Genomic DNA, 13,938 nt, shown 5'->3' with positions numbered 1-13,938 from the left:
TGGTCACTGGATATATCTTGGATAGTTACCAACACATATGTCATGATTACGAGAATTAGGTCACCCTGAAGTTTTTATGATAACATGATTGAATTTCCATACCTTAGCAACCACAGTGGTGGAAGTACATGTATGCTTGGTCAGTCAGAAAGTGGATATAACTTGCTGGATAATAACTAACATCCGCACCAGGATAAAGTCGCCTTGACGTGTATTTTCTGCATGATTGATTTTATGTTTTTGGTCATTGTCATCTCAGCAACAAGTTGCAGACAGGTTGACATTTCCAATTAGTCAGTGGGTACATTTTACATATAGGTAGTAACCTTACAAGAAAAAAGTTATCTTGAAATACATCTTCCGCAGAATTGATTTGATCAAGTTTTTGTTAATGGCTATATCTATGCTCGTGTTGGACGGGTGCTTAACATTCTGCACATAACACTTGGTTAACGAGCCTTAAAACATCATCCTTGATCCACTGACCAAATACCATCCAATCTCTTATAGCCGTTGAGATATTTCAAGTCAAGTTGAACATGTTACTTAACTCATTTGTGTGGCTTTTTATATTTTTGTTTTTTGTTTTTTGAAGAAAGACCAAGAACTTCTTTTACCTTTGTGCTTTTAGCTAGAGATCTCTAAGCATACCCCTAGATGTGTGACGGGTGGGGAGCAAGAGAGTAACCTTGATGTTTTCCAGAACTTGGAATATGTATTTCAAGAGTGGTCACACATACTTTTCAATCGGTATTCCTCCATTTTCTATTGTTTTGATATTTAGGAAACAATACCACACCATGGGAGCCTGAGCAATGAGAAGTGTGTGTATCTATCATATTACGACGGGTAATTATCACAGGGAAGATGTTTGTAAAAATATATCAGCTACGCACGTTTATGGACAAGGACTTCTTTCTGACCGCTACTACCTGTACATCTACATCGTTTTTGCGTCCAAAATAACTGTTGTATTTTATTGCGCTATTTTGAATTTTTTTTGGTTGAAACTTTTATATTTAATTGATAATTTGTAATTGCATTCTAACATTGTCGAGGATATTACAGAAAGGAAAATTTGCATTTTTCCATACTCGTCTGCAAATGTTTTTTTTATCTGAATATCTACTTACCGTTCAATCATAGATACAACATATACTCACATTTTCCATTGTTCAAATTCCCATGGAGTGAATATGGAAACAAGAAAATGAGTCTCTAAGACACGGATGTTCCGCTCGGAACTTATTTGTGGAAACCCCCTAACCTTTATGCAGTTCATTTGTTATTGTCATGATGAATAAGTGTACAAATTTTCATCAAGATCAGACTTACAACTCCAGAGAAATCAACTTAAATGCAAAGCTTAACATAGGTGTGACGGTCGGACAAACGAACAAACATACCGAAAAATATATATATCCTACAACAAAGCTTAGGGAGATAAATAAACAAATAAAAACCAACCAATAAAATCAAATAAAATCAGACAAATAACGCCAATTAGAAGTGATGTTTTGCTTGAAATTCTTATTAACAAGGGTATTCATACCAATTTTATTTTCTCTCGCTTCAAAAAATGCCTCCTTTATATAATCAATGTAATACATGAGATATATAATTTCGTAAGACGATATATAAATCAACATTGGAATAAGGATCATCGTTTCTTATCCATCCTATCTCCTCTAATATATTGTTACAAAAAATCATATATATCAACGCCGCATACACGATTATTGTTAAAAGAACATTCATTCAAACAAACGTAGACTTCGTCTTCATTTACTCTATGGATATAATCTTCAGCATCAAGCAACGCTGGCATTCTGTGTAATAGGTATGGCCTCCCTGAAGATGCGGCTGTTGATGAGTTGTGCCTTGTTTTGTGCTGATTCCAATCCGATACAAAAGCTTTTATATCTTTCTAGAAAAAATAAGCAAATATTATCAATAATCAGATTACTAATTTCCTAATCCGCTGGGGGTAGCTATAAAATGCGAAACGAATCGAAGCGAAATCTATAAATTGCGAAACGAAACTGTAAAATGCGAAACGAAGGGAAGAAAAAAATCATTATTTTGTCACGTAAGAGTTGAAACGTGTTTCGTATAATTTATCGCTAACGCTCATGGTAAAATTTTAGACATAAATTGACTACCCATAGTATAATCCCCAGAAATTTACCCTTCTATGAATAGACCCTTTTTTGCTAACAATGGGTTAGTCGATGAGCATGCGTAGAGCATGCTCAATATACATTTCCACCAGGAAAATTCTTTTGTTCCACCCAAGCCTTACCTCACGGAAGTGTATATTGAGCATTCTCATCAACTTACCACAAAATGGTCTATTATGTGTTAAATAAACTATGAAGGAGACGTTGTATTGTGCACGGGAGGTAGACAAATCATTTACAATCATGACCAGCATGTACCCCCATAAAACATTATAGAAAATGAATCTAGGATCATCTAGAAATGGGATTTCTCTTGCACTCGCGAAAACTTTTAGAACTTGTAACAACTAAGATTTATACATACCTGAATAAGCTCCATAAAACAAAATTGAATTAAGTTGACGTCACGTCCAAGATTGATCCGTTGAAAAGATTATGTTTCAGCAGTTTGAACAGATTTATCCAAAACTCCGCATACTGTTTGCGGAACATTGCCCACGGTGATTCAATTCTCTGATTGTGTGTACTTGAGCCGTAAATATAACACTTAACCGAATGGATACTATTTCGGCGGAAGAATCGCTGCATATGTTCAACAAACTTATTTTCTGTTCCAAAGTCACTTCTGGCCGATTTCGGGCATTTCAGTCCTACGACAGCTTCGATATAGTATCCTGCTATAACTTTTGGGTCATTGTTCGTTATTCCAGCCTTCAACCATATAAGTTTTCTAGAAAAAAAACATCTATACATCCGTGAATGGTTATGCCGAAAGGTTTGAGTTTATCGAACCCGTCCATATGCCAAATGCTGTTGGGTCCACAATATATGTACTCTCTTCTTTTTAACTTGCGTCTTTTCCGAAATTCAACACCTTGCCTATCCAAAGCTTTCAGAATAACACGAACGTTCTCCATGCTAATCACTAAGTTGTTCTGTATACACTGTTGATGAACAAAGCGGTATCCATGTGATCCATTTGTCTTTGTCAGAAACTATTGAATAAAATCATAGCATCTTTCTATACTTGATTGTTTGCGTTTATAAAGCCCAATAGAATTTGCAATTCGACGTAAATGCCGTGTACTAATACAGATATCATGTTTATCCTGAAGTAAAAGCTTCATTTCTGAGTAAGAATATCCGTGTCTGAAATAGGAATACAGAGATGGAAGCCACCATTTTTCCATATTCTAAGAAATATTAATATGTTTACATCGGCGCTGGACTTTTTTGGTACAGTAAAGCAAAATATACAATATTTTTTTATTGGTAGCAATTAAAACATCTTGAACATTTCTTAAAAAATCGAAAAGATTAGTTAATTTGATTAACAGAACTACCGATAAATTAAATTTGCACATGCATGTGCACCGCAGCATGGAATGCAACCGCCACACATATGCACACTCTGTCTGTCTAGAGAGGGAACATAACAACTTTCTCCTGCGATAAGTTAAAATGTGCATTTTGATATACATGCTTGATTTTATGTTACATGTACCAATAGCAGAATTTGGACCTTTCACAACTTAGTATTTCGATTGAAAGAGTTTTCTATCCATCAGAAAATCGGGCTTTCATCAACACCCATCAGATAGCCGCTCATTGATTTATTTTTTTCATTTGCTCTTTTGCGTTTTCCAAATAAAAAATATCCATGACTCCCTTTTCTGCATTCATTTGATCTATTAGCATTCTGCTTTTCTACACATTTTTAAAGTTCTGTCAGCCCTATTTTGCGCTTCAGTCATTCTACTCCGATCGAATTCCAGTAAGCTATGTAACAATTTATTCTATTCTTTTTCAATAAAAAAACCAAATTAATACATAATTGAATTAAAATAAAATTAATCACCTGATATGGGGTTCCACAATGCAATATATTTATACACATAATCTCTCATTTTATTTATTTATTTTTTACTATAATTATTTTTTTTTACTTTTGTGAATCATGTACACATATGCTTATGAAACATATCTACCGCGCCGATAGCTCCAGTCGTGTGTAGTATAATGTCGCGTGCGTTCTTCTTAAAAAAATAAACTCCCAAATAATTTTATTTTCCTTATTTTACTATTTTGGCTTACAAATACATTTTTTATTTGCTTCTTTGGCTAAACTTCTGGCTGTTCTTAAGTGTAAATTTTGATTTACATTTACACTTGTTAAATTCTAAAAGTTGACCAATCTAACCAATGATAATCAATCCAGTTTTCAAACTTATAAAACAAATTTGGTCAACCCATTCACCAGAAGCATGAGCTGGAACGGTCTCGTGTGGCGTTAGTAAAACTGCGTACTAACGTCGTGTGCTTGCACGGTAAAATCTGGGAAATACGCCCGGCTAGACAAGGCAGTCTAAATTTACATACACTTTTTGGCTCGGCATAAATTTTTCGGCATTCTAAAAAAGCATACACCTTTGGTAACTGAAACTCCAACATTATCAATTATTAAATTTGCACTTCATCTTTGGATATTCACTAAACCACACCCATTTGACTCTAAAACCCATACACTTTTTGGCAAACTAAATCACACAGATCTTCCGCCTTCTGGGTCCGACTGGTTGTCCATGTCGCTTCTCCATCCAACTTGGCATTTTCCTCCTTTACATGGTCCATTTTTAAATTTCATATTTACTATTCACTATTTAATTTCTAACATAGCAGCTATTCGTAATTTATATTATCTTTTTCCTATTTTTTTTAAACAACTTTTTTTGGTTATGAATACAATTTAAATAAATAGCAAAATTATTTAAAGCCCACCAAATTGGGCCGTCCATGCGAGACCCGACAGGGTAGTCAAGGTCGTTAAAAACCCCCTTAGTTAGTTTTATTCTTTTTTTTTTTTTTTTGTTTATTCTTACGTTTGTTGTTAACACAAACTACAGATAATCAGATCCCTTTGATTTCGATTTTTTGTCTCTTTCAGTTGCATGTTCTATAGTTGTAATTGCAGAGATGCGTATAAGTGTCTAGTTCTTGTTCTCTTAAGCGGAAATTCATGATTTCGTTTTATTTCTACATTACCCGATCGACGGAAAACGTTCCAAACGTTCAAAAAGTGAAAGTTCGACAAATCGCTAGACATGTGTTTTGGTCGAATTTTATCCGTTTTAAATGGTTTAAACCATAAGAAATGAAATATGTGTATTCCTAAGTGTATGTACTAATTATAAAGTATCATTATTTCATAGAAGAAATTGGCAATGGATTGTAGAATTGCGTTGGAGCATGACATTTTCTCAACGAATTACCCGGAAAATATTGACATCCGACATTTCGCTAGACGTTTTCAAAAAAGATGTAACTTTTTTGTTTGTACTGGAATTTTCGTCAAATGCCGACGTAGAATTGCTGAAAGTATGTACATTTTTGGAAAAATTAATCGGAAAAGAATATTGTGTAAATAAGTTATTACATTAATAACAGAATATGATTACTGAACGCTCTTAGAAATCTGACCATTTACCAACACTTTCGTTTTTGCATTGAATATTTTTTTTGCCTAAAATTAACGCAATTTTGATAACTATCTCAAAAAGAACACATGAAATTATTCTTCCATGCAAAATTTGGCAAATATGATACCCTCTGCAATACGCAATTCACTATTTTAGCTTTTTTGAAACTACTCAATGTTACACCTGACATAAGGAATTTAGACTTTTTGTACGGGTTTTTGGAAAGTGTAATTGATTATAAAGAATTAGAAGTACCATTTGTGACAAATATTCAAAACTTATTATTAATCCATATTCCAAGAGTATAGAGCTTTCACATAATCACAGTTTTGATTGCATACAATAGTCATTTATAGTTGAGATAGGTGTGTTTTTCAACACTGCCGCAGTAGCGTGCGCAACGTCATATACTAAAGATTCTAGAGAGCTGAATCGCTCACCTGGTTAAACACATGCATAAACTACAGATGGTCAAATACTTATGCAAATTTGCATGAAGAATAGATCTTATTTGATCAAGCTTTTAATTATTTTTTCCTATTTACATTCAAGTAATCTGCTATTATTTCCGAAATAATCAGCAAAATGACACTTTTATGAGCTATTACTCTAAAAAGGATCAACAAATTTTTCTGAAATTTTAACAAATGACACACATTATTATTCCAACCATTTTTTCTCAATTACATTAATCATCAGTCTGTCATTGTTTTCTTAATAATCTGCTATAACTGGAAAAAATCACCAAGAATTACTCTTTCAATTGTCGTAACTCAAAGAAGGATCAACACATATTTCTGAAAAATGCACCAGGAATAGATCTTACAATGCTCAACAATTTTCAAATGTTATTTGAACATCAATCTGCTTCCGTTTTCTAAATAATAAGAAAAAAACTAGAAAAATTCACACACAAAAAATGACACTTTCAAGGACCCTAACTCCAATAAGAGTTACATTTTTTGTCTGAAATTTGAACCAACGATAGATTTTAATGTTTGGGGGTTAGGGAATAGTGAGCTAGTGTGCGTTAAGAGGCGCTTTACCTTTTCGGGATCAATCTCTTTAAGTCACTGTGGCCATCACGTCTTTACTCCTTAGTTCCCTTGTGCAGAATGAGAGTTGTGTGTACATAAATAAATATAAATATGTTGTGGGTACGAGATATTATCTTGTGGGAACGATATATGTATCTTTTTGGAACGAAATAGTATCTTGAGGGGACAACATATTTTCTTGAGGGAACGAGAAACTTGTTTGAACTACATGCTTTCTTGAGGGAACAACATAATATTTTTTTTCTTCATGGCCGCATTCTGCCACCGTAATGCTTCGATAATATAATCGGAGTTATATTTTTTTCCAAGGCGGGTTAGGTTCTTTACAACAGCAACAGTGTAACAGCGGAGATACACGTACGTACATCCACGTGTTTCCCGAAGTTTTTAAAAACATAACATTCACTTCTTTAAATAAGTAAAACAAATTAGAAAAAGACTTGAAAAACTATCAGATAAGATAAATTTGTTTTTTACTGAAACGTAATCTTAACCTATATTTTTTTATTTGTTTGATCGAAGGAAATAATGAATTTTCTCCGTAAGGACAGTCGATTTTTGTTACTTCCGGGACATGACTTTGTTTCGTTAGTATATTGGGGAACCTTAAGGAAAATTTAGAAATTACACGTAATATGATGAAGGTGAAACCTTTTAACGCTCCCGAAGAAACATTAATTAAAAACAACTTTGATAATTTTTGTCAGCTCTGTCCTCAGATTTGATATATTATATTTACAACCTTCAAATATGGTCATTTTTGCAATTATATATGTCCTAACGCATTATACTTATTGTCATGGTCTGATATGTCTATTGGCCAAAATGTTCGGCATTCATAAGGAATTATTGGTTTTCATGGTCCGAAATGTCTTTGGGTCGCATTGTCCGGCATGGATAAACATTATGGTTCTTGCAATTTAAAATATATTTTTTTATTCAATTTAGTTTCGCTTCATTCTGTTTGATTATGTTTTTATTGCGATTTGATTTATGTTATCGAATTGATTCTTTTCGATTCCTTCTTTTATCGATTACTTTCGTTTCGTTTTGGTTCTTTTTCGTTTCGCAATTTTTATGACCAGAGAATTATGGATAATATTGATTACGTAATTTTCGTAAACATCTAGGCGCCATACTGCAGACTATAAGGCCAACCCTATCTTGGAAAAGCTATGATTCGATTTGTATTTAATTATCGAAACTAGCAAATATTTTTCGAGACTGGTTTGGCTCTCAATCGCACATGTACAAGTATACGCAAATGAAGCTGCCATTATGCTGTTTTCAGCTCCTGAAAATGCAGGTACAAACCGGATATTGATGCTTCATCTTGCCATAAGTATATAGAACCTTCGGGAGCGTAATAACCGTAGAGCTCACACCACTTCGCGGCGCTCGCTATTAATAAATGAATTATAAATATTAATGAATTAATTATAAATATTAATAAATTAATTATAAATATTAATAAATGAATTATAAATATTTATAATTATTTATAAATATTTATAAATAGGCATGTTTGTCTTGCCTTGCCATGTCTGCGAGACCCGCGGTTGCTTTTTTTTTGTGACAGTGAATTGACTTTTGTGACACAAAATTGAAAATTTGTAGTACGTTATAAATTTTGTTCATCTGAATTTATTTTTCTTGAACAAAATTCATTTTTGTCTGTACAAAACTGAATTTTGAGTACAAAAATCACAAGAGTCCCATTCAGCGCCCCGTAATCAGTTGACATTATCAAAGATATGATAAAGTACGACTGTTTGACAAACTTCCAAGGACCAATATAAAAAACCAACGATACTACAACAACTTAAAATTTTCATATTTTCCAATGGCTTTATACATTTCATTAATACCTATTTATAGATTTGATATTGCATCATTTTTTCAACTTCGTCGAAGGGGTCATGTGATATATCATTTTGAAGGTCTAAATGGGCACATTAAGAAAAAAATCAGTTTCAACCTCGATAAGTCATACATGTTCAAAGAGTAGGGTCATTGAGTGCTAAAATTTAAAGTTCTTGGAGGGTAAGGTTGTTGCATATCAAATGACAGGTCTTAAAGCGTACATCCGAAATATCGATGTTTGGACTCGAAATAAATGAGTTGGAGGAGGTCAATGAGTGCAAAACTTAAGTTTTGATATAGTTAGGTTGTCGCATATCAAATTAAAGGTCATAACGTATACATCTCAAATATTATTTTTTTATACAGAAAAAGAACCCAGTTGGAGTTAATAAGTACAAAATGCTAAAGTTCACAGAAAGTAGGGTTCTTGTATATCTAATGAATGGTCGTTAAGGTTACATTACGAAACTAATGTTGGAAACATCGACAATTGCATCTGACTAGGTTACCAAGTGCAAAAAATCCAAACTTTTGTAGAAGGTAGCATTTTATGTATCAAACAAAATGTCTTTACGTGTATATTACAAAGAGATAGTTCTTTCAATTGTTAACAAACAATTGCCATAATAGTTCTGCTTAAATTTCCTGTATGTGTGGTATCGGATGGGCTCAAAACCTTCATAAATTCTTAGTATTATCTAAATAAATGTGACACCAAAAATATGAAAAAGCTTCACCGAGCGCAGCATGATAAGATCACAGCAACTTGAACTGAGTACAGTGTGGAGACAATAGTAGTTTTTGACACACAAAAATGGGGACTTACAGTTCATTATGGACATAACAACTCATTTGGACACAACATTGCACAATATTTTGAAATTCAATTTTAGTATGAAGTTCTGCTTCAGGGTGCGTTCATTGATCATTTTGTACCTCATTATCTCAAGAACAGTAAACGATAGGGTAAATTTGGTATTAAATGGTAAGCAATTATTTCTTAAAGCTAATGTATTTTTCCTGGGATTTTCATACGGAATCCAATAAAAAAATTAAAAATCGCACCAAACATTTTTGGGGTTGTGGTCCCCTTTGGCCACTTATAACTCAAAAACCGTAAGAGATATCTGAAATCTGATTGAAAAATACAGGCAGGAATTTTCATGAGAAATATAATTAAAAACAAAAATTCAAAATCAGACCAGAAATAAACCTGCTATTTGTTTCTTGTCCCTTTGTCGCCCGTCATTCCCACTTGGCTCAAGTCACAACCCAAAAAAAATCAATCTAAATCTTCCTTTTGTGGTATGACACCTTGTACATGTAATACAATTTCACAAAGATTCATTCACTAATGGTCAAGTTATTGTCTGGACATGACGAAATTGCATGTTTCTGGTCCCCCTTTTTCGCCCCTAATTTCTGAAAAGTTAAAAGTCTTTACTCAAAAAATCAATCCCAGTCTTCCTAATTGTGAAGGAATATCATAGACATTCCTATGCTTTTATTGGAGTTATATACTTAAATTCCACGAAATGCTTGTTTTAAGCCCCTTTTTGGTCCCTAATTCTAAAACAGATGAGGCCATAACCCTTAAATCTATACCACCCTTCCTTTTAATTGTGGTTTGAAACCTTCTTATAAAATTTTATAAAGATCATTTAAATAATACTGAAGTTTAAAAACCAAGTGTTTACGGACGACGACGACACGGACGAAACACGATGACGACAGCATCATACTAATATACGAGCAATGTCAAGTGTTACCTACGGCAACTGCAGTTTTCACAGTGTTCACAGCCTTTTTAATCAGTTGTAAGAGGCAATTATTAAAAAAGAGTAAAAACACTAAAGGGTTACCAGACGAGTTGTCTACTCGATACATTTTCAAGCTACTGCTTTCTGATCAATTGAAAAAATAGGCAATACTTACTTTTGCAAAGTTTCCCCTTTCCACTATATTCATACAATTTTCGTCCCAAAGTTTCTGATTAAAATTTCTGACCAGACGCCCAAGCTTCTTGTGTTCACGCGGATCGTTTGTCAGCATCACATCATCAGCAACTTCTTCGTCTCCGAAAAGCTCTTATAAAAATATTAAATTTAATTATAACAACTGGAAGATATCATACTCGGTGTATGGCAACGCTGCACTGAATTATGATAAATGGTAGAAACTTTTAAGGGTAGAGATTCATTAAGTTGAAGAGGTTTTTTTTTTGTTTAAACATATATGCACTGTGTTACCAACAATGTACAGAAGCCGGTTAGGGCCACTTGTCATGCGCTTAAAACCGTCAACCCCAAGTGATATGGTCTATGGAGAACTAGGTCAATATCCCACTGAAATCGATATAAAGTCCAGGGCGGTGTCTTTTCGGTCCAAAATCTTATTAGGCAAAGACATGAAACTGAGTGCTGCTATTTTCCGTTACATGTACATTTTAAGTTAAGAAACAACGTTCCGATCAAAATAGCTCGACAAAATTAAAAATATACTTGATACTTGCGGTTATTCTTATCTCTGGAGTTGCCAGAATACAGAAAATAATTAAAGAAAGACTGGAAGATCAGTTTAGACAATTCTGGTTTGGAAAAAAACAAACTTCACCTAAATCCATAAACTACCGATTATACAAAGAATCTTTGGAATCTGAAAATTATTTGGAATACTTAGTGATAAAGACATAGTAACATTAGCAAAATTTAGGACGACAAACCACAAGCTGCCAGTAGAAACTGGAAGATGGATAAATATTCAGAGAGATCAAAGACTATGTCATTCGTGTAACACAACTATTGGGGATGAATACCATTATATTATGGAATTCACTTTATTGAATGACGATCGGAAAAATATTGATAGGCAACTCATAACAAATTGCAATGTTAAATTCAAGAAAATAATGAATCAGAAGAAATAGTCCAAACTAAAAATACTTGAGTATATTTATTCGTAAGATAAATGATATATTGGATGCCCTCTGACGTTATTTCATTTTGTATTAACTTGTGTATTTATATTGAATAAGATGTTTTATCCCTCCTCGTCAACTTGAACAAATAATAATGTTTTGATGTAATTTGTTTTTCTGCATACCTTTGTACCTACATCGGTTTATAAGAATAAAGTTATATGTATATAATATGTCGTAAATTGCGATATAGCTATTACATTATATTTTTGGGCAACTCATTCTTAAATGGTTCGAGTCACAACCCCCGGTAATTAATCCAGGCCCTCCTTTGTTAGTGTGGCACATTATGGTACAATATCAAAGACATCCATTCAATTTTACTAATGTCATTGCCTAAAATTTAAAAAAAACTTTGGTTTCTGTCCCCTTTAAAAAAAACCCCTTCATTCCTTAATAGTTCAAGGCACACACCCAATTCAATTCCAACTCTCTTTTTGTAAAATGACACATTGCGGTAAAATTTTTTAAAAATTCGTTCACGTTTACTCAAGTTATTTTCCGAACATACAAATACACTTTTCTGGACCCTTTTGGCCCCTGATTCTAAGATAGTTCATGTCGTAACCCTGAACCTTCCTTTGGTAGTATGGCACCCTTGTCGTATAATATAAAAAAAATTCCTAAATAATTAAGACCTTCAGTCACACCCCCTAAAAATCAATCCCGGCATTCCTTTTGTTGTATCACACCTTGTGGTAAAATTTCAAAGAGTTCTATATATTCACATCATCCAGTTATTGTCTGTGTGTCATGAAAAGGCCAGTTTTGACCCCATTCAGTCCCCTAATTCCTAAACGGTTCAAGTCACAACCACAAAAATCAATGTCAGACTTCCTGTTGTAGTATGACACCTTGTGGTATAATTTCATAAATATCAAAACACTTATACCCAAGTTATTGAGTGGACGTGGAAGTGTCTACGGACGACAACGCCGACGCCGGCGATGACGACGACAAGAGAATGATAACATTATACGACCGCAATGCCATGTTTTAATCTATCAATGATTATATCGCTTGCTTTTCCCTATAAGAAGAAACGCCTCGATGGTCTTAGGGTAGAGTGCTCACTTTGACTCAACCGTTCTCTTTCTCAACTGCATGAGATATTTGCTCTACAAATGTACAAAATGTAAAATCAATAAATGTATCATTCTTATATGACGTGCCACAGGGACGAAAAAAGAGATAAACACATGACCAACATTTCGTGTGATTCAGAGGCTGCGTCTATTCAAAAATATGAAGAAACTAGTCCTATTAGAATCGAAATAATAGAAACCATGTCTTTTTGGTGTAGTCTAATTAAAAAAAAACTACTTGTACGTGTAAAACTGTGAGCAAAGTATGTTTTCTTGTTGATATCCCTTCCGTTTCCTAGAAATCAAATAAGAGGTGCAATACGGCATTATGTGCTAATGTAAAGCTTCGCCGAGCGCAGCATGATACGACCACAGTGATCCAAACCCTGAACAGTTGGGGCAAGTGTGGACACAACATTAATTTTTTACACACTCAAGCATAAGGACTTAAAAGTTATTATGGACCAAACAAATGGTTTGCACAAAATATGAAATTCAATCAAAAATTTTCAAAATCAGAACAAAATTAAAAAGGAGATTGGAAAATGTAGACAAAGATATCGATTTTCATGGGAAATCCAAAATAAAAAAATCAAATCGGACAAAAAAGCCATTTTTTGGGGGTGTGGTCCCTTTGACCCAGTGTAACTAAAAAAACATAAGATATATGTGTATTCTGATTGAAAATTACAGGCAGAGATTTTCATAAGGAATCCAACAACAAAAAAATTGACATCGGACCAAAAATGAAAAAAGTAGATCTTTTTACCCTTAAAACTCGAAAATTGTGCGTAATCATCAAAGTCTACCAGAATTAAATAAGGAACACAATAAAAAAAAGAATTTTCATAAAGGAAGAAAAACAAACATTCTACATTTTTATCTTTTCGGGCCATTATTCTAAAATAGTAGGGGCCAAAATCACTGTCCTGAACGAGGTCGGTTTAGATTTTTTGGAACCTGGTTTCGATAACGCAAGATGGCGGTCGGGCACTTTGACGAAAGGTTTTAATCTTCTAATTAGAAACTATTGAAAATGAAAACGAGGCGTCAATTCTATTTTTTACTTTTGTTTGAAGATTGGCACTATTTGGTAGTTATTTCCCTTAAAGTGTAACTTAAAAATTAGTTATATTTTTGTTCAGACATTAAGATATTTGATACATTTATAAAGTTATAACCTTTGATTACCTTGTTTTTCATCAGGAGCATTTCAATATGAATGGTGTCGAAATAATGTGATTTTTAGAAATTTTGATGAATTTCTGGGGCCAAAGAGGGGGACCTAGAGATGGTCCT

Source organism: Perna viridis, chromosome 6, assembly GCF_037379345.1.
Source record: "Perna viridis isolate PV_CMFRI_1.1 ecotype Kerala chromosome 6, ASM3737934v1, whole genome shotgun sequence".
Taxonomy (NCBI): Eukaryota; Metazoa; Mollusca; class Bivalvia; order Mytilida; family Mytilidae; genus Perna; species Perna viridis.
The sequence above is the reverse complement of the archived record's forward strand: the minus strand, read 5'-3'. Positions refer to the sequence as shown.